General features: G+C 45.3%; 1 pseudogene; it reads right to left on the bottom strand.

Moving 5' to 3' along the window:
* Positions 1 to 7,017: 7,017 nt before the first annotated feature.
* The window catches only part of LOC142856720 (small ribosomal subunit protein uS15-like), a 73,084-nt pseudogene continuing 53,391 nt past the window's right edge, over positions 7,018 to 26,710 (bottom strand).

The following is a 26,710-nucleotide window of genomic DNA, read 5'->3' on the forward strand; positions in this document are numbered from 1 at the left end:
TTGCGCCCCCCACCAACCTACCCCGCTTCGGTCTTTATTATTGTATTTGCCCGGGATGGCTAGATTTGCATAATCTGGGCTAGACTCACTCCCTGCCCATTTTAAAGCTTTGCTTTCCTTCGGCGGCGATACTCCACCAGCCCCCAACCCGTAGGATTTGTAAACATCTCTGGATTGGGGGGGGAAAGAGGACCAGCAAACTAGGAATTATAGGCACTTACACACGGGCGCTTACATATTTATCTGCACTCACCGGCGGAAGATTTCTCTACACTCTCAAATGTTCTCTATGAAATCCCATTTAAATCAAAAACTTTTATCAGAAAAATGAAATTGCTTCGTGATTGAACAGCACTTCTCCCCTAAGTACCAGCCATCGAGGCTGATGAAATGGCCAGAGCGTGTGCTTCCCTGGAAAGACATGCCCTTTATTTGAAAGTTGGAGCAAGGTAGAAAAAAAATCAACACCCTATTTCCTCACACAGAGGGCAGGAGAGTCGTCTCCAGCTATACGGAAAGACTTGTTGGTACCTGATGAGAAGTTTGTAAATGCCCATGATTTTTACCGTCTGTACAGTGGGTTTCTTCTTTTAATAATGCATGAAACAGCCATGGCAGGGATCTTTCTTCGTGTGTTATATGTCTTTAAAAGCGCCCGCACGCGCAGGCGCACGCACACACACACACACACACACACACACACACACACACACACACGCAAATCCCATACACAACAACTTCAGAAAATATATGCATGATCAAAACAGTTCAGAAATATCCGCTCGGCAAATGAGCAAAGGGCAGCAGGTTTCTGAATAGACTTCATCAGCGGAGGGGAGAGGTCAGTCGTGAAGATTAGTTACGGGAGCTATTGAGTCTCCTCTGACACCCGCAGAACAAGCTACTTAACATAATCAGCCGCAATCAGCAAAACTGCTGTTTATTACAAAACGGTTTTCGCTTTTAATATTTCATATTGTTATGTAAAACGGTGCAGTGTAGGGACACACACATTTCACCAGGGACAAATTGTACAAATTGTCAGCAATAATAATTTGTGGCTCTTCTTGTGACATCTTTTGGAGTTAAAACCACGGAGGGCTAACTCTTCAGGGCTCTCTTCTCTAATGTGGTTAATGGTTGCCACTGGAACTGACCAGCGGCTCTCTGTCCTGTGTTGTGACCGTTTGCTGGCATGAGGAAATGTTTGTGTGGCCGGCCATTTGGCAATCAGACAAGTCATGAAGCTTGGCTCTACTTATCCTTCCCATCTGGAAAGAGCCCTCATGTGTAAGTGTGTCTCATAGCGAAATAAAGACTGGCAGAGATCTTTGCTAGCCTGTCTTAATAACCAGAGTAATTCTTCACTCAAAACCTTCTCACTTAAATAGAGCTGGAGGAAATCTGTGGAACTCCACACAGTGGGGATTGAGACGTGAGAGGTTTCCCAACTGTCCAACAGGCCTACTTGCAGGCCTAGATTAGCCAAATGATTTTTGGATTTTATCCTCCACTTTGAGGAGGAGGAGGGGCAGGAGGAAGAGGAGAAGGAGGGGCAGAGGCAGCTATTACTGGCTCTCCTTCCAACCCACTAAAGGTCACAATCAGGATGTCCCCATCTAGAAGTTGAGTCTCCTAAGGGCCCATCCCTATGGGGTCTTCCGGGGAAAGCTAGGCCGAGGCAGCTCTGCAGGAACCAGGCATGGGGCTAGGTCTTACTGACACAAATCTACCAGTATGGAAAGGTTAAAATAGGCTTGTCCTTCCCAGAGGAATCACCTTAGCAAACCACATGCTGAACTTTACAAAGCCACTAAAGACATCCAGTTATTCTCTGGTCCCTGGCTGGTGGCACTGTTTTGGGTGGCTTTGAAACCCTCCTAGCCAGAGGAAACCAATCTCTGGAAAGTAGGATTTATGGGTAACAAGGTCTGGGGGCTTCTGCCTCAGCTCTCTCAGCTCCCTAATCTGCAAGATGGGAGCAAGCAGGCCCCTGGCCCCACTCCTGTCCACAGACAGAGCCTGGTTTGGCCACCATGCCCAACAAAACTGTTTCTCCCTAAACTGTGAACCAAAATAAGTCCTTTGGGTCAGGAGCTGTGTTACAGCTGTAATGGCTGCTTGAGGGAAGAAATTTCTCACATACATGCATTACGTCGTTGGCCCAGGCACACAGACGTTCCACTGCCATTGTTGAATACTGGAACAGATTGCAATAGATAACCCTCTGCTTCCGTTGGACTTTGCATGCTGAAGACCAGAAATAAGGGACTTTATCATTTCGAGAAATTTGTTTAAATAGTAGAAACTTCTCAGGGATCAGTGCTCATGAAAAGCATGTCACCAAAATGTAAACATTGCACAGACATCCAACTTTCTAGACCAGGGCAATCTAACGGAAGTCTAATGTAAATCACTTCTATGATTTGGATTTCCTAGTAGCCACGGTAGGGGGAGGGGACATGAACTGCGTTGAACTGATCTTGTTTAAAGTATGAGTGATAGATTTTTATCTAACTTAAAAAATCCACTAGTATTTCCACACACAAGCAAGTTAAATATGATTAACAACTAAGGTATTTTGCAATGTGTTACGACCTTCATAAATCTGCAGCCAGTTCTGAAACTACAGCTGATCTCTATGCTGTTGGGTTCAAGGTCCAGCAGCCAGCTGTGGCTGGGAGCTACATGATTGGTAGTGTGGTTCAGATCCACCTTCTCGGGTGTATTTGCCCTTTTCTCCCCAGCTGAAGCAAGAAGGCTAGAGACATGGGCATGGGATTCTCTTCAAATCAGAACTTCAGAAGCTCTTGAAACACATCAGCTAGCATCGCCAGCTGCATTTTGGTGGTGTGTGGGGGAGCGGAGGGCGTTGGCTTGATTTGGTTTGGTTTTTCAAGACAGGGTTTCTCTGTGTAGCCCTGGCTATCCTAGAACTCGCTCTTTAGACCAGGCTGGCCTCAGACTCAGAGATCTGTATGCCTCTGCCTCCTGAGTGCCAACTGCATTTTTGAAAGGTGTGTGTGTGTGTGTGTGTGTGTGTGTGTGTGTGTGTGTTAGCACATGTGTGTACATGCTAGAGTTATATGCTGTGTGAACCACCAGGCATGGGTTCTGGGACTGAACTCAGGTCCTTGGCCAGAGCAGCACTCATTTCTAACTGCTGAGTTATCCAGTCCTAGCTTTTCTTCACTGGTTTGGTTGCTCCCTTGATGTTTCTTCCAACTTTCAAGCCAGGCAGTCACAAGGAAGCTGAGAGCAGAGTTGAGGATGGTTTGTTCTAGAGCAGCACCGGAGGATCCTCTAAGACTCAGTGATGCTCCTGGTCCCACCATGGTAAACGTGGCATAGTCAGAGCCCCCTCAGGAGAGGATGTGGGGAGAGGGTAAGGTATTGTCAAGTTCACAGCCTGGGGACGGCAGTGCTATGGTTAGAAGGAGGCTGAGGAGAAGAGGAGCGACTGTCACAGAGGTGATGAGCTCCATTTGAAGCCGGAGAAACTTCCTCCACATGGGGAAGCAGCCAGCTCCTAGATCCCTGTGTCTGGCCAAATGCAGGACACAGGAAGTAGCCTGGGAAGGGTAGTGCTGGCAGTGAGTTGCAGCGGGATGGCATGAGGCCAGAGTAGGCAGAGAATACTGCTTCAAAAGACCTGCCAAGGGTCAGAGCTTAGATGTTAGGACCCAAATAACCAGCACTGGACAGGGCCAGACAAAACAAGATGGCACTGGGGCTTTGATGTTGCTATGTCCCTCATTCGCCTAGATGAACTTATTATAGAACAGGGTATATCTTTCCTTCACTTACTGGTGACATTTTTATAAAATCTAATGATGCATCCTTTACCATTCATTACTGACCACAGTGACCAAAAGGCAAAATAAAACCAAACCCCCAAAACCCAGAAGTATTATTACTAAGCCTTTGGGAGGGGAAACAGTCATAGACCTTTGATCTTAAATTTATTGGAGTGGGAATACGGCATGAATTAATATCTTCAAGTAAACGCACCATTGAGATTACTACCAAGGAAAGGCCCCTGTTCTTTGAACGGAGTTTACGATTGGACTTCTTTTAACCTGAGCATCCTTTCCTTTGCCTTGTGTGTCTAGACTCCAGATAAAATCCCACATGGTAGGAAAGCCCTACCATTTCTTAGGGCATACATGTGTTTGTAGCCTTAACTAGTTCAGCTAAGAAAACAGAATGGTTTCATCCCTGCCTCCTCCAACATTATGATGGCGTTATGTCTTTCTAGAAAGAGCGCGCGGCCATAAAGATGCAGATGGAGGACAGAACATATGCCCATCCAGATGCCTTCTGTGCTCTATATTGTGTTCCGCCAATGCATATGAATCCCATGTATTTTAAATGTATCTATAGAGGAGAAACACTTAGCTCATTATACACTAGACGTTGCATCTCTGATGGACGTTAAAGAAGATTACAGTCCATTGCTGCCATGGGTGTATTGTTTTTTCTCCCTCATTAGCTAAGAGCTAAGACAGTTGGCCAGGGCCAGCAAGAGCCAGACATGGGAGCTCACAGACGTTAAAAAGTGTGTTTGGCTGAAGAGTAAGTCAAAAATCCCTCCTAATGAATTTCTGCTCTGAAAATGCTCTTCCGTGTCAGGAAACGGTCCACAAGCAATGAGCATCTTGCGTCTCTGATTTGCATTGTGGGAAGAAAGGGAAAATAAATAGCACAGATGCATTCGGCATTGTACAAAGAGCATATATGGGCATTTCAGTCCCTGGTATCGTACTAGTTTCTGATGCTAATGTAAAATATGTCCTTTCTGCATTTATAATCATGATGAGCAGATGGTGAAGACGGTTTAAAGTAGTACTGTATGTCTATTAAAATAATGTATGCTGTTAGTGAGTCTCCCTAAAACTGGAGTTTAATTGCTTATAAACACATACGCTAGAAAGCACCATGATTCTAAGAGCGACTCGCTTTGCAAGGACAATAGTTTATACAGAGCTTCCTGTCTCAGGCTTTGGCCAAAGACTCCTTATGGCAGCAGATGCTTCGCTGTGCTCACTCTCTACTAAAGAGATTTAACTGACAAAAAAGGTAGGATTGGCTCAAAAGAACAGTGGTCTCTTAAAATGAAGCAACCCCTCTAAAAAAAATAAGCTAAAATGGAAAATTTGAGGGCAGTATGAGCTGGGGGAGGGGACAGAAAGGAACCAAGTAGGAAGCCGGTCTAGTTTTTCTTTTCTCCTTAACTGTCCTGCCTCAAGCAAAGCATCAACAACGGCATTTTGTGGTTCGTCAGGGACTCGCATCGACTGTACGGTTGCTGGGTTTTCCCAGAGTAAAACCTTTCTAAGAGGAACGGCTCCTTGTCTCCAACCAAAGGGCTTCATTGCTCAGTCGAGGGAAAGGAGTTAGACCTTCTGCCTCTGAGGTCTATAGCTAGACCTCCTACTGGGTCTCCTCAGAAAGGGGATGGTCTCCCAAGGAGGACCTGAGATAATCAAAACAGATGACTAAGTCGAGAGGATGGGTTCCCTTGAACGCCAGCAGCCGGGGAAGGGGACTCACGCTGTTTGCAAACCAGAGGAGAAAGGAAAGCAACAGCAGACGAGGCAGGCTGAGAGCCAAGGACCCTAAAAAAAAAGGCAGCAAGTTTGAGAAAATACTCATTTGACTAATTTGCCTAATATAATAAAGAAAGGACGGTTTTGTTTTCAAAGTGCAGAAGCAGTGATTGATTAGGTGGGCATTCCGCTTGCAGCGTGTGGAATGAGTAATGGCTGTGGATAGATACAGAAAATAACTCACCAAGAAGGGGAAAGAAATCCATAAGTCATACGAGGCAGAGCACAAAAATACCAACAGACTGACATTCAGAGAGAGTTTAAATAATAACAGACTGGATCTTGGAAGGGGTCCAAGGAAACAGGGATAGAAAGAGAGCTACACATAGCATAACGGCTCTGAGACAATAGGCATTGAGGGAGGGTCTGCACATGCTCGTGAATGCGGTATTAGCTCTTTCATTATTATAATCACCTAAGTTTAAGGTCAAGTCACATGTGTATTGCTGATAAAGTGAATGATTTCTTCTGAAACAGAAATAGCTCTTAAAATACCCAGGATGTTGGAGAAATAGATAACCCACACGGCTGAGCTATGAGACAGCCCCAGTCTGGAGGAACAACGTCCCTGATAAAGAATGGCACAGAACCCAATCACATCTGCAGCCTTCTAACACAGATGCCCAGATGTGTGCTCCGCTGGCTTAGAATAGGGTTTACCTTGGATGAGATGCAGCCAGATTTGGAACCTTGAACTCAAGTTATACAAGTTCTGGTCGGTCATCAAATCAGAGCCTCCATTCAAAAAGCCCCGACGTAAAAGATGTATGAAATGTTTGTACCTTGAACGTCTCTGGATGATGACATTCTGCAAAGTCTGATTTCAGTGGCAAAAATCAAAGGTTTTATTCTGTTATAGAAATAACTCTGAGAGTCCATGATTTGATTGTTCATGATTTCCAACTAGTGGAAAATAATTTATTAAAGTTTCTGAAACAAAAACCACAGGGGCTGGAGAAATGACCCCATGCTTAAGTTAGCTGGCTGCCCCCAGGATCTGTCCCAACACCCACAAGGAGGCTTATAACAACCGTAACTCCAGTTCCAGGGAATCCAACGCCCTCTTCTGGCCTCCACAGGCACCAGGCACAAATGAGCACACATGATACATGCAGGTAAACACTCACAGATATAAACTAAAAGTAAATAAACTTTTAAAGGAAACTATAGAAAAGAGCTATCATATTGACTTACAAACAATTTTCCTTTTTTTTAACTTTTTTTATTTTTTCTTTGTGTCTTTCACCTCGTGTCTCCGCAGCATGTCTCCCGACCTCACCCATCTCCTCCAGTGAGTCATGCAGTAAAGCCCTTTATCCATGCAGTCTTACATACAGACATTGTTTTCAAAGAATCATTGGTCTGGTTTGAGGTCCCTGGTGTCTGCTACACCATCAATGCTGGGCCATCACTGTGTCTCCTCCTGGACATCCCATTGCTGCCCTGTGTCATGGAGTTCCTGCAGTCCTGGGGCCACAGGACTGACGCCCCCACCCCTGGTCTCCAGGAGACCGCAGATGGGTTGGATGTTGGGGTCGACCGACACATAGCTCTGATTCTGGGCCTGGGTAGTTGCAGGGTTGGTCAGCCCAACAGCTGTCCTCTGTCTTCGCCACCAGGGTGAACTCTCTGGCATTGCCCTTGCAGGGATAAACAAAGGGCGGCGCCATTTCTGCTGCTTTCTCACCCCATGGTCTGTTCTTCCACACCTCCGCCTTCAGGGCCAGCTCTACTGTGTTGCCCAGATGAGGTGTAGGGGCCGCTCTCCTGAGTGCTGCAGCTGAGGAGCGGCAGGGACAGCTCTCCTGCTCTTATGACTTCAGGGCCGGTTCTCCCATCTGCCCCAGGTATTGATAGGGGCATCTCTCCTCTCCCCATGCTGCCACATGGCAGATGAGTAATGGAGACAGTTCTTCCATGCTCACAACTCTGGGGATGGCTCACTCACCCCTCTGCCAACAGGGCTAACTCTACTGTGTTGCCAGCATGAGATGTGAGGTCCACTTTCCCAAGTCCTAAGGCTGGTAAAGAGGGTCAGTCCCTTGCCCACCACAGATGGCAGGGGCAGGTAAGAGAGAGCATCTTGTCCTTGCCCTCACCACCCCACGACAGATGCAGGGGTACGGCCAGCCATCCCACTTTCACACACCCAGGGCCATCTCTACCACACAGTTACCTAGTTCTGCTATTGCAACACCAACCAGCCTTAGAAAATGTGGATGAGCTGGGCATGGTGGTACACCCTTTAATCCCAGCATTTGGGAGGCAGAGGCAGGCAGATCTCTCAAGGCCAGCCTGGTCTACAGAGCGAGTTCCAGGACATCCAGGGCTACATGGAAAAATCCTGTCTTAAAAATAACCAAACCAAACCAAACAAAAAAACAACAAAAGAGATACCACCTGAACGATGATATCCATGTGCCCTCGGTTCTCTGAGGTGACCCATTCAGATGAAACTGACTTCTGCGGCCACAGGTTCTCTACCTTCTTCTAGGTGGGTTCTGATGTTACTAACAATGGGGCTACATGTCTCCTCTGTTCACTGAGCCTCACCTTTGGGTTCTGTTATCTTTTTTCACGGGTCTTTTTTCAGACGGTTGTGAGCCATCAGGTAGGTGCTGGGAACCCAGTTAGACCCCTGAGCCATCTCTCCAGCTCCTAGATTTCAAATTTGAATCTTCACTCAACATCTGGGGTCTAAAGAGTCTATCTAGCAAGAATGTCACACACTCCTACCCCAGTAAAAAGCGCCCCCACACATCCGTGGCTTACCCCCTGAATCCAGCCTCCTTTTCAACTGTCATGTTCTGGCTGTCAGTAAGTGCTGTTGACCCAATTTTCTATATAGGCTTTTAGTCTATTTTGCTTAAATCTTCCCTTTCCCTCCCTCTGTCCTGAGATCTAGGCCACACAGCCCCCACCTGGACTGCTGGAAACTGCCCACACGGATCCAGCAGGGACTCTTCCCCTTACCATCCACTTCAAAAAAGAAAATCTATTTTTAACCCAATTTTAGGTTTAGAGAGACACTGAACGAAAGGAAAGCACAGAGCACATCTCTATATAGCCCTCCATGTCCCTTCTCCCCTGTTTCCTTCTATGACCAACGTCTTAGATTAGTGGGATACACTTATTTGTTACTGTTCGAATTGAGCCAATATTGATGCATCCCAATGACCTAAACTCCAGAGTTTCCACGAAGGCTCATGGTGTTGTAATGGTCTGTGCCTTTTGACAGCTAGACAGTGACAGGCGGGCAAAGCGATACAGAGAAGCTTCCTCTCCTTAGAGCACGTCTCCGGTCCTCCTCCTGCTCACCTCATCCTCCTGCTGTCCTCCCAGCTTTATCGCTTCCAGAACCACACAGCTGGAAGGAGAGCCAAGGGCATTAGATTGGCTTCTCTCACTCGATGATACGAACGCCAGGTTTCTCTGTCTTCACCTGGCTCACTTACATTACCTGCTCCCAGTGAAGATCTCCCCAACTTCAAGCCAAAGTTAATGATGTCACCCCATGTTATGGTATCTTTCAAATCCATTCCTTGCTGCTTAACTCTATTTGACAGACATTTTTCAGTTTCATTGTTCCTTCCTCCAATAAGAGTCTTACCTACTGACATACACAGAGACCTCAAACTATGCTGGTTCCCATTTTCTGGAATTCAGTTGAACATAGACTAGTAAAGTATCTGGTGAAGTCAGATAACCCAGAAGAAAGAGCTGGCTTGGTTTTAAAAAATAACAATAAAAGCTGTTTAAAACTCTAGAGTTTTCCAAGTGTTTGAATAAATGAAAGGAAATATACATTTGAAGAGGTGGTTAGCATCCTAAGATACTGTTTGCTAGAGGCCAAGGAAGAGTTGCTTCAAATTTTATATTCATGCATTAAAAAAAAAAAAACTTTAAATGCAACTGATAATGGGGGACGTCAGTGCTTAAGCAAATGCATGGCTCCTGGTGGTGGCACACACCTTTAATCCAAGCACTCAGGAGGCAGAGGCAGGTGGATCTCTGTGAGTTCAAGTCCAGCCTGGTCTACAGAGCCAGTTCCAGGACAGGCTCTGAAGCTACAGAAAAACCCTGTCTTGAAAAACCAAAAAATAAAAAAGAAAAAAATGAAAAAAAAGAAAGAAAAAGAAAATGCGTGGCTTTGAATTGCACGGGCTTATGATCAAACTAACTCTGAAATATGAACCTTAATACCTCTTTCCTGCTGTAAGGTCCTACAGTTCTGCAGGAGGCTGTCACTCCTAGCATTTAGCCATTATGAAAATGTAGTACCAGATAAAATGTCCAGTGCACTCTAGGCTTAGATCACCTACTTTAAAGTTGCGCAGCCTTTGAGGCAGAGGAAGGCTTTCTATTGTGAAGAGCTATGGCGCTCCTCACAGTCCAGCACCTGTACTGACCGAGCTCGAAGGTGGAGAAGAGAATGACAAGAGGAAACTGCTTGAGGACTGGGGAGAGGGGCCTATTGGGAAAGACTAATCCTCCATGGGGTGAACAGATTGGCTCATAGGTGAGAACTTATTATGAATCACGGGCAGCACTCGCTCCTGGGACCTCACATCTGCTATGATCTGGGTCTAAAATATCCCCAGCATTCACAGCCCAATAAAACACAGCCCAGGAGTGGAGCTTGTTGGTGACAACTAGATCTTACAGGCTCTAAACTTATCAGTCCAGACGGATGAATTCAAAGCTTGGTGGGACAGTAGATGATGGTGAACACTTTGGGGAATGGCGCATAGTTAGAGCAAGTGAGATCACGAGGGTATGTCCTCTCTCTCCCTCTCTCTCCCCTTCTCCTCTCCTTCCCCCTTTCTGTTTCCTTGATGTGGGTTGTTTTGCTGCTCCATGAGGTTCTGCCTCCATACAATCTTAAAAGCCGTAGAGCCACCAGAGCACAGACTGAAAACCAACAGCCAAAATACACGTATCCCCCTTTGAAGCTAATGTGTCTCAGGTACGTCGTCAACAGTGTCAACACGCTAACCCTCGGAGGAATATTTTGTGAGCTGTCCCTAGTCAAGACCTCTTTTAATCAGCATTGCTCTCCAGATACAAAACATATCAATTGATTAGTTTGGAAATGGGTATCAGGTTTTTTGTTTGTTTAATTTTTGCTTTCTGAGAGGTGGTTTCTCTGGTAGCCTTGGCTGTCCCAGAACTTGCTCTACAGGTCAGGCTGGCTTTGAACTCATCCTCCTGCCTCTACCTCTCAAGTTGGAGATGGTTATCAGAAGAGTGAGCATGCTTTTGTTGTAGTCCTTAAACTCTCAAGGAGGCTATGTTTGTTTTTCCTTCATGTCGACCATATGGTAAAATATTCACTGTGTAAAATTTCCCCATTCTCTGACTTCTTATTCACGGCTTTTTGGGTTAAACAAATCAGTTGTTGAAGCCTGTAATGACTAAGTATTCCCCATCTTAGAAAAAAAAATCAATGGACAGATTTTCTCTTTTTACTAGTAAGAATAATTAACCACGAATCCTGTTATGAGAATTCATTCCTGAAGAATCTGTTCATTGGAGAAAAAATTATTTTTCATCCTCAATATCATTTGCATCACTTTTGCCTCAGTAAATTTTGTCAATAAAAGCTTCTCAGTGGTTCTTTCCAGAATCAGCTCCCCTGTGTCAGACAGAACAGGCTTGCCCAGCTCCTCTTTATTAACAATCCCTGACATTTTCCTCCTGCCTTTTTAGGTCAGCGTTATGTGTGAGATTTTTATTATTCCTGACATTTTGTTTCTTTTGACCAACAACTAAGTATCCAGTCCCACCACTACCTGTGAAAAGCCCTGCTCTGAAGTATCTCATTAAGTTTTCAACAGTACATGTAACATTCTGGAAAAAAAAATTGTGAATAGCAAATGTTATTTTTCGCCCAGATCTTAGCTATACCCCCCATTGCCATTTGCTAAACATCAAGAGAGCCATTTCCTCGCCCTGTATAGGAAGCTCTTTTCTTTCAATAAACCTTCCAGGCAGTGTGGCTTTGCCCACTTCTCCCTTTTCAGGGTTTCTTAACTGCTCTTGACTCACTGAAAGCTTTCTCGGCTGCCTTTGGCTGCCTGGCCCTCAGCCGTGGAGTGGGAGCTCTTTCGCTGCCTCCTCTCCCACTTCAATCAGAACAATGGCGCACTTGCTGGGGTCTTCAGCTCCCTTGGCTGGGTGGCAGCTAATTTCTTGCTTTTATCCAGCGTAGCTCCATAGGAACTCTGGGCTTTTTTTCAGCACCCTGGCTCTTGACCATTTTCAGGGGTCCTCAGATGAGCACCTCACTTCAGATGCCAACAAAAATGATGCCCAATCCCCAACTCGGTGGAACGCGTATCAATCAGCAGGAATGTTCATGATCAGGACATGTCCTTCATCAAAAATACTTCATCTGTTGCAGATAAACTCAGGAGAGCCTAAATGGCCGCAGAAATGTGCCCCCATCAAGAACCAAAAAGCTCCTCTTAGGAGACTTCAAAAAAATAACTTAAAGGTAGATTCATTTCTTATACTCTCTTTCCTGCTGAGGATGTATCTCAAATACAGTGATCAATTAACAGAGCATCTTCTACAGTGGCGCAATTGCAAGATCAGAGGAAGACAAATTCTGCTTCCCTTTTATTTTGTCTTGCTCATTTTAAGTCATATGAATGATATCCCTTCCTGATATTTATCCCTTTTAAATTTTTATAGAGATTCTAAATATTAAGATGGATAAAGTCATGCTCAACATTACAAAATTATAACATGTGTTTTGTCTCCCCTTCCTCCCTAAAATCATTAAAACGGGCAGTTTAAAGAGTAGAGCCAAAGATGGCGTTACCATGCCAGGCTAGAAAAGCCGAATTCAGATGAGCAAGAGACAAGTTTCTGATCTGAAAACAGGGTTGGAGTGTTAGTTATAAAGACTCAGCAGAGTCGGGGGATAGTTCGGCCACCAGCCAACCCTAAAGAATCCTTATCCAGGAGTGCTCTACCCCCTCCCACGCCCACTTCCCAGCACCAGTCCTGCGGGGGAGTCAAGATACAAGTTGGGCAAACTGAACAAAGGAAACTGGGATGCAGCGCATGAAGAGCGAGGCTTGGGTTCCAGCAGAGAGACACAGTAAAGGTCTGCAGAGCTGTGGGGACACTTCCCCTTGGCCTCTTCTGACGACTGGAATCTCCAACAGGACCAGAGGATTTTCAAACAAAAGCTGAAGAGCCTCAGGGAAAAAAAAAAAGTCTCAGGATCTGACATTTAACATTTTCCCAGTAGGAAAAGTTCTGAAAGTTAGACCATCTCGTGGTGACACCACCACACAGCAAGTCTGTTGCCGGAGCCCAGATTTTCTTCACAGTTCTCAGTGCTTCCGGCACTAATTGAAACCACAGTGCAGAAGACAGCCAAGGAAAATCGCCAGCGTGTTAGAGTAGAGACAACAGTGGATAAAACGCTGAGCTGACACTGATCCTGCGAGCAGACGGCAGGAGGCACCTTAAGAATTAAAAAAGGACCACTTCTGAGGAGGACAATGCGGTGGTAAAAAACCGCCAGGCGCAGTGAGGGAGACTCCTCGGAGGACAAGACTTCAGGAAGTAACAGCACAAGCGCCTGCAATTAATAAAATTTGTAAATGATGTTCTGTATATAATCAGATTCTTCTGGATACTTGAATTAAAAAAATCTCAGTATGGAGACGAGCTGAGGCATGATTTAAAAATAAAATTAGATCAAACTCTCAGCTCTTACATGTGGTTAATACATTTCTCAGAAATAGAAGACAGAGAAAATGAAGGGTAAAAAAACCCAAATTATCAAAGAGTTGGTGAAATTCTTCTAGAATTTAAAACCATGAGTCTCCAGTTTCTCATTTCTCTTCTTGCAGTTTTAGGGGAACATCACAGTCAACAGACACAAAGTTCAACTCCGAGTGCCTCAGTCAATAGCACAGAAACTGGAAACTACCCCACCTCCTCCAAGGCTCCCAGCATCCCTTGCCTGCATCCCCACAGAGGCCATTTATCCCCTCCTCTGGGTGTGCTGAGCCAGCTTCACAGAAACTACCTCTGAAAGACAGAGTTGAACATACTTCACAGCCCACACTCAAAACCTCCGAGTGGCTTTCAGGGCATCTGAAGGAGACTCTTCAACACGCCTTAGAGGTCTGAGTGATCTGGTCACTTGGACATCCAGCTTCATACTATGGTCCTCTCGGGTCTCTACTCAGATGCATTATCTTCCTCTCTGTTGCCCTGACTGCACATCACCTAGGAAACCACCGGTTTCCAATACAGAATTCTGGAATGCTTAGACTCGCACAAATCTGGGCATGAACCCAACATGTTTGAGCACCTTGCCCCTCTCTGAAGCCCAATTTCCTTATCTGTAGATTGCTGACAATTACACTTGCTGGTGAGGTGAGTTTTTATAACATATCATGGTGCTTGACAGAAAATTAGGAGCCAGGAAATTTTAGCTGTCCAGAACTATGCAAAGCACCACCTACACACATCCCTCTTTCCATAGTAGTTGGTCATGCTTGTCATTTGTTAATCGGTCTAAACCTTTACAAGCTCTATTCACATCTTTAGTTTGTATAATTCTCCAGGATAGTATTTTTTATAACTTTATTACCTTTAGGACAAACAAAATGGTGCCAGAGTTGTGTTAGAGCTGGTTCAACCCAGTTTGGAAGAATGTCAGGATTTCAGAGGGTCAATTGTTTAGGATTTCAGTGGGTCAATTGTTAAACATGCCTTTTATTTAAAAAATAAAAAATAAAGAGGCACAACACCTCGGGAAATGGCTCAGAGTCTGCAAAGCACTTGCCCTGTAAGCCTGGAGACCGGCAGATGGAAGTTTCTGTCCAGCCCCAGTCCTGCAGCCAGTCTTTTCTCAGTGAAGCATTCTCATCTTGCTTCCTCTGCATCTGGCTGATAACTGACTATCTGCCTTTCCTCTTCCCAGAATTCTCTTAGTCTGGTTGCCTATACATCTTGCCTGACTACTGGCCAATCAGTGTTTTATTAAACTAATACGAGTGACAAATATTTACAGTCTACAAGAGCTTGATCCCACAGCAGAGACCCGAGTTCAGATCTCCAGTACTGATATAAAAATCCAGGCATGGATGCAAGGGTTTGTGATAGTAGCACTGGGAAGGCAAAGACAGGTGGGATTCACTAGAGCTCTCTGGCCAACCAGCCCAGCTAAACCTGTGAGCTCCAAGATCAGTGAGAGACCCTGCCTCAAAAACTGAAGAGAACAACCAAAGAAGAGACCTGACACAGACCTCTGGCCTTCACACACATGTATAAACATATGCACATATGCAACACATATACATATGCACACACACATAGAACAAGATAGAGGTGAGGGGACTGAATGGTATAAACTTCCTATTGGTGGAATTAAATGAAATTATTGTGTTGTGGCTTAAATGTGAACTGTCCTGCATAGCTTCATATATTTAAATACTTGGTGGTAATGTTTTGGAGGGTTCTGGAGACTTTAAGAGGGAGAACTTGTTAGAGGAAGTGGATCATTGAAGGCAGGTCTTGAGAGCTTAGAGCCAGTCCCAATTTGTGTCTGCTCTCTGTTTCCTGACTTCAGACACAATGTGACCGCTTCCTCATACTTCTGGGCCCATGCTTCTGCTGTCATGATGACCAGCGCTGCTCTTAAGCTATGAGCCAAAATCAGCCCTTCATCCCTTGAGTTGCTTCTTGTCAGGCATTTGGTCACCACCCCAAAAAATGTCAGTAAGTAGTTTGATAGGAACTGTTCAAAATGTCTCTTTCCCAGTTCTTTTTCATTACCCTTGTTCTTATAAACAACGGTCCCAATCGTGTGTGACTATTATGCCTGGTTTTGAAATATTCTGCAGTATTTCTCTACTGTATCATTTCTTCTGATGTCTACATCCAGTGATGTCACACTGTGTTTAAAACTGGCCGTGCTGGGAGTATTTATTCTATGAAAATCAACAGTTGTTTATAAACCGATGCTTCCACGCCCTTCCAAGAGAACTTAACCAGCTTGCCAGGTAGTAAAGCCCATTTTGTGGACATGAGACACAAATACGTACTTCCACACAAATGACAGCAATCTCTTCGCAAAGTCAATAGCTCTTGTAAAGTCCCTTTATCAGAGCATCTTTCCCTCTGGTCTGTCCCTGGAGTCTCCAGCTGTTCCCTTACAGGAAGGCACTGACTTTAAATTGATACACAATTCTTGTTAAGTTTATGTTCTGAGATCCCTCACTCTGCCCATTGTCCAGTGTGGGCCTTTGTATATGTTCCCATCTACTGCCGGAGGAAGTTTCTCTAATGATGGCCGAGGGAGACATTGACCTATGAGTATAGCGGAATGTTTTTAGGAGTTCCAAAGTGAGTATTCTTCATATTCTACAGCTTTTAAAATAGCCAAAATAGCAACTTTCATATTAAGTGTGTTTGACCTTCATTTAAAATGTTTTACAAGCAAAAACATTTATACATGGCTGGTTTTGTTTAAAATGTGTGACTTAACGTGAGCCAGCATCACTTCCTGCCGATCATTCCTTCTGGTAGGGATTGCGGGTGAGATATGGGACTTATTTGTTGGCATATATCTGTAGCCATCCATAATGGCAATAAAACAGTGATCGATATATACTCACTGTAAGAGCTTGTGGAGGAAGAAAAAGAGGAGGAGTAGGCTGGGGAGGTGGGAGGCACTCATGGAGGTCAAAGGGGAGGATGGTAAAATAAGACAAGTTGCCCTCATAAGAGCAAAATATGTGAGAGGACTCAGACCAGTAGGATGGGTTCAAAGACTAGCGGCCTTGGAGTTGTGACAAGATACTATTTCGGAGTATTAACCAACCAATGCATGCCTTGCCACTCCACCCTGGCCCTCCCATCATTTCCTCTTCCTTTGGATACCAGCTCCACCTTGTCTCGGGGCTTGGAAGAAGGCTACTACCATCCTCAGAGATGCTCCTGAGGTTCGTTTTCATAGCCAATGTGCTGAGAAGAAAAGATCTTTTGCTGACCTCAAAAGATCAACGTGTCAGTCCATACTGGAGTTTGTAGAGCACAATCACCCTCGGCAAACCCACACAATATGGATCCTGGAAATGGCTGGCTCAGGCTTCGTTGGGATGCAATGGTCCTGGGAAGGGAAGTGTTGGGCACAAAGCTGTGCAGGAGCAGTAGGCTGGGCTGCTGGGCGGGAGCCATACTCAGCCACAAGCCTGGCCCGTGTGGGAGAATTTATACATGGCTGGTTTTGTTTAAAATGTGTAGTTTTGCAGAGGATCTGGAAAGCCAGGGGGGCAAAAGCCTTAGAACGATAGAAAATGACAGAGATTGTTCCTGGCACTCTAGAAGCACGGTGACACTAATTACAATTAGGTTGTAGAAAAAAATCAAGCACGTGAGTTTTGTTGTTCCGTGCGGGAATTTGTGAGCTGATATCTGTACGGCTTAGGGGAGGAAAGCTTAAAAAAGTGAGAAGGGTTGTAGGGCAGGCGGAAACTTTAAAACTCGGCAAGCAGGAGGAGAAAACGGAGATAAAGACTCCAAGGGTGGCAGGGAACAGAGAAAGAGAGATGGCCTGATGAACAAGGACTGGCATGGCGGGAGGCTCGCCAGCTGCCTGTGCCAACCCCGCATGTGACATCACTTTCATGGCCTTGGTGTGTGATTGCTTCTGTGACTCACCCTGGCTGGAGATCAATGCTGTCTTCTCAGCTTGGAAATCCAGGCTGATTTCCATTTGAGTTCCTTGATTCGGGTGATACAAGGCACCGGTGGGGCTCCTCAGGTCAAACCCTACTGGTCTTTAGCCGTAAGCGTCTTTTTCCAGCTGGTACATGGTGGCTGCTCTTTCTGCCTGTGTCTACCCCTTCATCAGCATCTCACCCCTTTCATATTCGCCTGTGCAGTGACCTCTCCTCTCCCTTTCAACCTGGCTTCAAGATTAGGATCAATAATGCTGCGGGGCTTTTATTTGAGTGATGGATAGCCTGGGGAACTCTCCTCTGGGCTGATTGCTGTCTCTATCTGATATTCCATACTGGCCTCCAGTTTGAGAATAGAAAAACCAAAAGTACTTTAAAAAAAAAAGTCTTTGTTTCTTTTAATAAGTTGATAGCCAAAGTTGACAAGAACTTGGGTTTTGAAGGAGAGCTGTGATCAGAACTTGACATGGTCGAATACTCTGCCATTGTTTTTTTTTTTTCTTGTTTGGTTTCTTTTCTTCCCTGCCTTTTCTCCCAGATCCAAGAAATAGTTAAGATTGCATAAATAGTTAAGATTCATTTGGATATTCAAATAAGAGCCTCCCCACCTCCCACTACTCAAGCTGAACTTCTTAACCATCCCAGGGAAGTCGCTCCTGTGCATCCTCATAAACTGGCGCTCAAATGTTTATCCCCAAGGGAGAAGAGATGCCACAGGAAAGTCATTGTGTCCCGTCTTCTGCAGGCGGCTTCGGTGTGGTCCTTTGTTTCTTGCTTCATTCCAAGTGGGGTTCCACCCTCAGCCTGCCTCAGAAGCCTGCTCATTGCCTTCCAGGTTCACAGCACTCATCAGAGAGCTCTAAACACACGGCACACCAGAGAGAGCAGCCTAAAGCAAAACAAAAACCAGAGAATCAAACCCTCTCCTTTGGATTGACCAATCAGATGTTAATTATAAAACGAGGCATGGAGTGAAGGCGGGGTAACCAGACTAGGAGAATTCTGGGAGGAGGAAAGGCAGAGAGTCCGTCACAAGTCAGATGCAGAGGAAGCAAGATGAGAATGCCTCACCGAGAAAAGGATCAGGCAGGACAGAAACTTCCATCTACAATATGCTGAAGCAGAAATTTTAGAAGTACCAGGGAAGTTCAGATCTTCGTGAACACACCAGCCTCGGCTCCATCCAGGGAAACACTGTACTAGCCATGGTGTCTGACATTGAAGTTTAGAAAGACAATGCCTTATTCATAGACTAATTCTAGAGGTTGGTGTTGTTCCCACTGACTTGTTTTTTTTTTAATGCAACTACTTTAATGATTAAAAAAATATTTTTATAGAGGAGAAATTCATAAGCAGATTTTTCTTGCTCTAGTTAAAACTTTCCCATCTCTAAGGCTCCACTTAGTGGCTCTCTCCTCCTGAAGCATCCAAGATAACCTCTTCATCAGAAGACACACAGCATGCCGAACCACTCCTTATATTTCTTCACCCACTTCAGCAGGATAGCAAGTAGCTTATTGCTCACCCATCAGGGTCCACGATGACCTACTTGGTCCCTGTGGCTCTTCCCCAGTCAGCCATTGCCTCACATGAAGAGTGAGTACGGAAGCCAGGCATGGCCAAAGAGAGCTTGTTAATCCCATCCCTGAGCCAGGCCCGTGAAAGGTCTTCCTAAATCCCTAAAGAGATGCGTTTTCTCTTCATGGGAAAATCAAACTGTGCCAGTGTGGCCCATGGGTGCTTCATATCTGTGGACTAATGAGGAGGAAAGAATACCTCAGGGGTAAGGGAGACATGCAGATAGATCCAGTCACCAGACGGCCGAGCTATTCAGTCTGAACAGCCGGTGGTTTCTTGTTTTGCTTAAGCCAGGCAGAGCGGGATTCTCTGAGCTCTGTTATATTCAAATATGCCTGAGGGATGAGGCACACGCTCATCCCAAACAATGTCTAAGCACAAAGGCAAGATCTGAGAGTGCATGGATCCCCTGTGGAACATGAAAGGAAGTGAGATGAGCTTCTCCGTCCAGCCACAGCTCCCTCCCCAGGACACTAACCAAGCACTAGAATGCTATGGGATTTTATTTGCAGGGCCCTTGACAGTTTGGGTTGTTGAGTGAAACCAATTGCTTAAGAGTCTTGAGTATCTATTAATTAAATTGCGAGTCAGTAAGATGATGCTATGTGTGAGCCATTTCTGTTTGTACTCTGTTCTGGTAACCATGTATTGGACAGCAGATGGTACCGCGGACTGAGTTTCCTGCCCAACAGCTTCACTCTGCAAGGGCTGCGCCCCCTGTAGGACTGACTAGATCCAGGTGATCTGTATTTATCAATAAAGGACTAACAGTGTAAAAATAAGGCAATTAGACTCCCATGACAGAGCTAAATATTATGTCACCATATGAAGCGATTGGCATTGTTAGTCATTTCTGCAGATATGATTTGCTTCATAAATGCCACGCTTCCTGGCATTGAAACTCAGCAGGGAATCTTTGTCAACAATCTGCCATTGCTAGCTAAATTAAGTAATCATCTGGCTACTATATTTAGAATGTGTGTGCAGGCAACAGAATGTATAGTGAGCTCTAAACACCATGTTTATCTTCAGGGCACACCACAGCGGAGGAGTAGAGAGGCCTCTGCTTTGAAGAGAAAAAGGCCTTTCTATTAGAAGTCTCTAGAAAGAGGTTACCTCTGCCTCCGGGAAGACCGTGGTGATGGCAGGTTGCTTACAAAACCAGTGCAGAGTGTCTTTCCAATTTTCCTAAAGACTCCATTTCATTCTAAATTCTTTCTCTCTATCCTAAGCCAAAGTTTGAAAAGTATCTTTGCTCTAATTCTCTCAGACACCCCTCCTTCTGTGAAGGGCGCCCTCTGCTCCCAAGTCAAGGGTTAGTGTGGGGTTTGCATTATTATGTATTTATTACATCATAGAGATAGCAGGCATCTACAAGTACTATCTTATTAAATTAGATAGGAGCGTATGTGCATGAATGCATGTGTACACAAGGCATCCATGTGTGTTGCTTCCTGTACTTAGGATACACCTGGAAAGGTATGTACTTGTGTCTGTTCTCTATGGGTGGAAACCAAGGCTCGGAGATAATAAAAACTCGCTGGCCACCTCCCAGCAAGTTAAAAAGCAGAGCTTGTTACGGCAGCTCCCAAGGACACTGTACCGCTCAGTGGCCCTCTCCTGTTTCGTGTTTTCTGCTCCATTTGCCCTCCTTACTTTAATCTGAGTCCTCTCCCCTCTACTCGCTTCTGTCTGTTGCTTCCCATGGAAGTGGGTTAAAAAAAACCTAACAATTATTTCAGGAGATGTTCCCGGTCCTCTGAAATAAATAAATAAACCCACATCCATGAAAGCTAACAAGAAAAGAAGCTGAACAGAAGGCTAGATGTTACAAGCCCTGCTGGCCTGTCCTGACTTGCCTCGGTCTGCCACGCCACTCCTGAGGACTGCTTGCTTATTTTCATGTCTAGGCTACAGCTCTCTGCTGGGGACAAAAGACTGGGACTTTGCTGCTCTTCTGAGACTTGCCTGCAGGGAGGAGTGAGGAGAGTGCCGGCAGCCAGGACTGAGTCTGGGGACCGGGGACATCAAGTCTTCACATCAGATCTCCAGGCTGTCGTTAGCACTGGGCACCTGCTCTGTGGACAGCGGGAGAACGGGCCTCACGACTCTCCCTCAGAGAGATGAGATGCTGGAAGCTCCACGGGGCGGTGGAAGTGAACTTGGCAGTCACGGACTGGCAGTTTCAAAGCAGCTGCTTAAAGAAAGTCCTAGTAAGGCATAAAAATATCTGCCCCAGAACCAGAGAGGATCGCTAAAGTTGCTGATGGGTCTAGGGGACAAATATTAGCTTCTGTCTGTACTGATGCTGGACTTAATTCCCTTGTGGTCAGGGAACACACTCATCATAATTATAGTCCCTTTCAATACTTTGATATTAACTTTATGGCCCCGGCACATGGTGTATTTTTATGATTTTTTTTAAAAAAAAAAGATCTACAGTTGAATATGTACTTTGATATAGTTGGGTGGAATTGCCTGTAAACATCTGTATAAACAATCAGTCAGCTTGCTCACTGTGGAGCGGGTGGATTTGTCTGATTAGTGTCAGAGAGCACGGCTCCCACGGCCAGCTGTAGCTGTGTCTCTTTCCCTTCTTTGTTGTCGCCTTTTGCTGTGTGTCTTTCAAAGCTCTGATATTGAGGGCACACATATTTAGGATTTCATATTCCTTGGCAAATTACTTCTCAAAGCATCACAGAAATTCCCCTTTATTGCTAGAAATAGGTTTTTGTCCCCAAATTTATATCAAAACAAAAGCCCCGGTATTCATATGAATCAATTTAAAATATTTCCTATTCTTTGACAATTTCACACACGTAAACAGTATAACTTGATAACAGCCTACCGCATTCCTTTTTACTTTTATCTCCCCCTCTCCCCCTCCCCTCTTCCTCCTTCTCCTCCCCCTTCCACAGGGCCTCCCGTTAGTGCTGCCTGAGTGTGGGCAGTCTACCAGCAGCCACATCCTTAAAGAAAAGTGACCTCAACAGCCAATGGCTCCCCAGCAGGGGTGGGGCCTTGAGAGAACTCTTCCCATCCTTGCTGGAATGTTGACTGCCCCCACGTTTGCAGGTCTTGTGCAAGTAACCACAGCCGCTGCGGGTTCACAACACAACAGCCATGTCACATCTGGGAGACAGCATTCCTCAGTCTCCCCCAGACTCCAGCCTGCCTCCTCCTCTCCAGAGTCCTTGAGCCCTTGACAAGGAGGGGTTAACAGAAATGGACCTTTAGTGAGCTCTCAGCATCCTTTCTTCTCAGCTCTTACACAAGTTACGAGTCTCTGCGTTAATCACTGCTCACTGCAAACTCAGCCCCCTCTGACCAAATGAGAGCAGCATTAATCAGTCTACAAACACAAATGTTTGAAGGCAGTTTGACAACATTTCCAACCAAACAGTAGTAGCTTACCCAACAGGGCCTCTGACCTCCCTCGCCATGGGCTTTTGACCAGGATTAAAGAATCAGGCATGAGTTCCCTCCAGTGACGTTGACCTCAAATCTAACCAGAAAGCAGCTGGTTCCCCCTTCCCGATGACGCCATTATTGCATCAGAAGGTTTATCCTGCCCGGCAGGTCTGTGTTCTAGCATGCAGGAACCACTGCTTGTAAGACAGCTGCTATCTTTCCTCCCCAGCAGCCTGGGTAGTACCTTCCAGCTGGAAGGAAGTCTCCAGGACGGTTTCAGCTTTTTTTTTTTCTCTGTGACCTGCACCCAGAGTTTGCATGACTTCCTTAATTGGGTCTCACCGTCTAGTTATGATGAGTGGCCAAGAACAATGGCAACAGCCTGTGTTGTTGTGGGGGGGCCTCTGGAGTACCTTGATCAATAGCTTGCAGAAAGTAGCCCACAACAAAAACAAAGATTTTGATTTAATGACCCATGTCTTCTGGAAATAACATTGTTTACCCTTGCCGAACACCTCCATCCAGATGACTTTCTGGTTTTCTTAAAATCAGCTTACAAAATAGCGAATCTCCGAAAGGCTCTTTCAGTCATCGTTAGCTGGGGGAACCTAGCCTACAATTAATCCCGAATACTGCCACCCCGCATAAACACTTACCCTTCTGGGCTGCCCCTCACTAGGTTCACTCTATCATCTTCTCCTCCATTAAGGCCTCCTCTTCCCCTCTCCCTTCTCAGGGGCTCCTCTGACCTCCTGGCCTCTCCAGACACTCCAAGTTAAACACACAAATCTAAAATCTTCAGCTAAGATCCACATAGGTGAGAGTATATGTGCCCATGAGAGCTAATCTTGATCTCCTCTTTGACACCTTAGAAAGAGGGAACATCCGGACAGCAGTGGTGCACGCCTTTAATCCCGGCAGAGGCAGGCAGATCTCTGTGAGTTCGAGGCCAGCCTGGTCTACAAGAGGTAGGTCCAGGATAGGCACCAAAGCTACAGAGGAACCTTGTCTCGAAAAAACCAAAATAAAATAAAATTTTAAAAAATTAAAAAAAAAATAGAAAGAGAGAACATCAGCCAGGGAATTTCTTCCATTAGATTGTCCCATGGGCGTGACTGTAGGAGCATTTCTTCATTGCTAGTTGATGGAGAAGGGCACAGGTCACCGTGGGCAAGCAGAGCCACCTGGGAGTGTGAGCAGGCGGTCTTGGGGTGTACAGAAAGCGGGCTGAGCATGAGCGGGAGGAGTAAGCAGTGTTCCTTGATTCTCTCTGCTCCGTTTCCTATCTCTGGGTTCAAGCTAAGCTCCTGCCCTGACTTCCCTCAATGACAGACTGTAACCTGTCAGCCAGGTAAATGCTTGCCTCCCCTGTGTTGCTCTTGGTCACGGTGTTTATCACGGCGATGCAATGGCATTTGTTGGGGAGTGGGGGCGGGACGGGGGGGTGTCTCGCTGTATTTTCCATTTCCATTCATTTTTCTGCAAATTAAATTTTTCTTTATAGCCAAATAAAATCCAGTTGTATGTATGTACCCTGTTTTCATTTTCTATTCATCAGTCAGTAGACATCCAGGCTGATTTCCTAGCTTCCGTGAGTGGACAGCAAGGACCATGAGTGTGGAAGCATCTTTGTGTAGGGTGCGGGGGGTTCTGAGACCACCCTGAGCCACACAGCAAGAAACTGTCTGGAAAAATTTTTTAAAGCTATTTTGCTAGTTCTGCCTGCAGAAGTTGCCTCTATCTATACACTGATATTTTTTTCCTTATGATTATGGGTTACATTTTTCTTCTTTGTAGCAAGTCTGGTGGTTTTTCTCATGCCTTGGATTCTAGATATTACGAATGTAATGTTGCTGAAAATCTGGATGTTTCTTTGTTTTCCTTTAAATGGTGTTGACTTTGCTTTGCAAAACAAGCTACTTGCTTTTCCGCTGGATCCTACCCAGACCCATCTCTTGGCTTTTCTAGGCCACATGTGATACTGGTTCATTGTAGGGGTTGCTCAGTTGTATTATCTTCTCTGGACTTGACCAAATACTTTGGGTGATCATTCAGCTGGCTGAGTGGCTAATATTTTAGAAGTCCCCTGCTCTGTGAGCTTGGCGATTCCCCGACCATGCTGTGTTCTGGCTTGGGGAATCTTTATCCCATGATGCTCAGCCCCATAGCGGGCAAAGACGCAAGGGTTCCCCGTGCAGATTAATGTGGCTTCATTTCTGTGTAATGTGTTCCCTTCTGGAAGGTGCACGTTTTAACTTCCAGGCTCCTCAGCCTCCCGGCCTCCTTCTCAGTACATCGGCTCGACCTAGGTTGAGTCTCTCCTTATACTGTGGTCTGAAAACTCTGTGTGAACAAACCGAGGCTGGTGATGGAACCTACCGTTTCACTTTTATCTTTCAAACGTTGGAGCTCCGAGCTCTTCTAACCAATGTGTATGAATAGTTGCTCATAGAATTTGTCCAGTTTCCTGGTTGCTTGTGACAGAAAAGTAAATCTGGTTTCTATGACTTGTCCTTAAAGGGAACAAGACCAGGGAATGCCTAAAATCTGGGCTAGTAAACTGAGCTAGCAAAACACTAGAGCCAAAGTGGCTCCAGTTTTTTGTCCTGGACATTGGTGGTGACTGCCTCTTATCCCATTGGTGGGAATGACTTCATACTCTGACATGATTGGCTAATTAGCACTAAGAGGAAGAGAAAGTTCAGGAAAGATGACTCCTTGCCAGGCTACCTTAAATACTTTTGCTTTGATCTCTTGGAGGTTATGTTGAATTTTGTTTTTTATTTTGGACCAGACGGTGCAAATTCCTCCAAATATTCCTTCAAATATTCAGATTCCTCTAAATATTCATGCCCCGACTGACTTAAAATTGATAAGTTCTCTTTCAATACTCAAAGCCTCCAGTCACTTGTCTAGCAAGAAACGTGTAACTTTAGGGAGTTCCTCACAAATGTTGAAAGACTGAATGTGCCTGCATGGGTAACCCAGATGATCCCATGCGTCATCTGCTGCTTATTCCATTACTAGGATGGAGCTGTATTTAGAAGCTGTGCCATCTGTAATCCTGGTTACTACCCCCCCACCCCAGTCCAGGTGTCTGAGGCTGCCATGATACTCCAGGCTTGAAACCCAACGGAAACCTTATTTGCATTTCAGACTTCAAATCCCACCCTCTGGCTTCTCTTGGTCACTATTTTGAACATTGCATTAATGACATAACCTCCGCAGTCTGTCCTGTGACCTGCAGACAGGTGGCTGACTCCTGAGATCGTCTGGTTTACTCATGCAAGCCTGTTGCGTAGTCGTTAACATTGTGAAGAGTTTCTGAATAAAAGTATAATTCAAAAACAATAAAGAAGACTTCTTTCTCAGACATGGGCAGAGGGCGTGATTTCCCAAAGCCACTGGAAACCGTGTGCCTTAAAGCCGGAGCATCTTCTAATGGTCTCCTCCGGGGTTGGTATGAACACCAGCAGATACAGTCAGGCCAGAGTCTCCTGGGAACATTTGCCATCCCTGGCCAGCAGCCCTTGATAGCTTTATATATTTTTTTATTATTCTTAGGAAAAAAATTTCTATGATTTAACTGATAACTCTGCTTTGCAGACGGTTTGCCAGTGAGATCCATTCAAAACACCAGACATTAACACATGAATGAACTTCTCCATGTAAAATTACTCCAGCTGCAGTGTGACTCATAGATGGGCTGAAAAGGGGGGTGAGGGGAGAGGAAAGCAATTTAGTAAACGGACATGAGCAGATCAATAAGATGCGTTCAATACCACTGACTTAAGGAGGGGTGTCAGCTATTGAAATGGCCCCCCAAGGTTTTCTTAAACATATGTAAATAGGGGTGCAGGTTGTCTCTGTACAACAGACAGTTGAATGCCTGTGCTGTGGGCCTGGGAAAGGGAACAAACACTTGAAACTCCCTCCCTTCACCAACAGCCCAATATGCCTGGCTTTCCCTCATAGTATCTGTGACCTCAGGTACCAGGATCCACTTGCTCACATAAATAGTTGAGAAAGTACACGAAACTCTTCGTGAATCCATAATTCCTTCGGGTAGAATTTCAGAAGCCTGATTTTTGTCAGAATAGGTATGGGGAACCTAGTGAAAGCTTCATACATAACTGTTTGATCTATGAATGTATATTCCTGGCAATAACAAGACAGCAGACTGTGCGGCCGTAAATCAAACCCCTGTAACATACTCCCTTGGCTATAGAGCTCTCTGGTGTCTTTGACTTTTTTTTTTTTTTTAATTCACACGCAGTGTTGCTGTGCCCTGGAAAATCTGAAAGATTCCCTAGGCTTTACAGTAGAAGAGTGACGGGATTTGCGGGCAGTTGGTGAGCGTGTTGTCCCTTGTTACCCACAACTGCTGGCAGCACAGTC

This window comes from Microtus pennsylvanicus, chromosome 9 (genome assembly GCF_037038515.1).
Source record: "Microtus pennsylvanicus isolate mMicPen1 chromosome 9, mMicPen1.hap1, whole genome shotgun sequence".
Lineage (NCBI taxonomy): Eukaryota > Metazoa > Chordata > Mammalia > Rodentia > Cricetidae > Microtus > Microtus pennsylvanicus.